We start from the raw sequence: 1718 nt of genomic DNA, 5'->3' as shown, positions 1-1718 counted from the left end.
CTAACCTGACATGTTTTCATAAGCAGAAAAATAATTTATTGTCTATAACACAGCAACATGCATCTTAAACGACTTGTCTGTTAATGAATCAAATGTTAGGACTTTATTCTCCAACAAATCTCTTAATTCTGCAATTAATGGTTATAAGTGTACGTTTATATCATTTACCGGTGATCTCGAACCTGGAATGAGCAAACTCATCATGAAATATGGATCTTTCATACACTTTCACAGTGGAAGACTATACGACATAAGTATAATTGACCAAGTACTATAACTTGTACTCATGATGCCAAATAGATTAAATTTATGTGCTGCCAACCAAAGTCGCACATTACGAGATTTTTTAGCAAATCATGGGTGTTCCAAAACAAATTGCTTCCAAACCTAGGAGTCAGCAGAATGTGACAAGACACCATCATTCTTGACTCTGGATGATGAGTGTCATTTCATGTCTACAGCCGTTACACGTGACACAAATAACCGTTGTAATCTAAGTATCAATAGAAAGTGGTGTATGACCTTTTGTGGCACATTTTGCTTCTCAGATGCCCATCTTGATTCATGGCAAATGGGGTACTTGTTCAATTGCTTATTCTCTCACCAAAATAATACACAGTCATTATTACATGCATGTATTACGTTGTAATCAAACCCGATTCCTCATTTCTACTGTTTTGCTTCATAGAAGTTGTGAGGTAAAATATTATTTGATGAAATTGCCTCTTTAAATAGCTCGAGTAACATATTGATAGTTTTAATAGATAATCGGCACATGGATTTTATGTGAAGTAATCTAACTATAAATGACAATTTACTGTACCTTCTGCATCTTGAATATAACTCATGTTGTGAATCATTTCACAAGTATGCAAAAGTGTTATAACTCGCATCATTTGAATTTGATGTATCCATATCACCTTCATCCATAAACATTCATGCACCAATATCACACAGCATTTGCTCTATATCTTCATTGTATTCATTACCAACAACCTCTGGCAGGTCAGCTTCATCGATGTCTTCTTCTTCATGTGGAGGCTCGAATGACGTTGGATATGGTTCACCGTGTAAGACCCAATCAGTATAATCTTGGTCAATACCTTTGATAAGTAGATGTTCTCTCACCAAGTCTATCTTATGAGAATGCAAATTCTTGAATTGTCGACATGGACATCTAATACGCCTGTCACTATCAACAATACAAGCTGTGAACCCCAAGAATTTTCTTAACACTTTCATCATATACATTGTAATTCTCACCCAAGCAATCTCTAACATATCGTGTAGGCATTAACAAGCAAGGATGTATCTAACAAATCGTGCAATTTCTTCTTTTTACCGGGTAGTTGGTCATATCTCATTCGAGATTGAAATATCATAGTCGCCAACCTATCAACTATTATCTGTCACATCCAATGAAATTTCGGTAGCATTTCCCCTTAGTTATCCAAATATGCTCATTTGGTCGTGTGCACCGATGAGTAAAACGTTGATGCATCATCACCCAAACTGCATATCCAGAGAACAAGAAGGGACGACTCTACTAAAATCATAGTGTTGAACACTAACAGATATAGTTGTATAGTTTACGAGAATGATTTTACAATCCCAAACTATCCACTCTAGACAATTCAAGAGTTATCAATCAACCGTTCATTTGGATTGATAACTCTCGAACGGGTTTAAGGTTTATTTGAATAAAACATACAAGACAC

This window comes from Juglans microcarpa x Juglans regia, chromosome 7D (genome assembly GCF_004785595.1).
Source record: "Juglans microcarpa x Juglans regia isolate MS1-56 chromosome 7D, Jm3101_v1.0, whole genome shotgun sequence".
NCBI classification, from domain to species: Eukaryota; Viridiplantae; Streptophyta; class Magnoliopsida; order Fagales; family Juglandaceae; genus Juglans; species Juglans microcarpa x Juglans regia.
Note: the sequence above shows the minus strand (reverse complement) of the source record.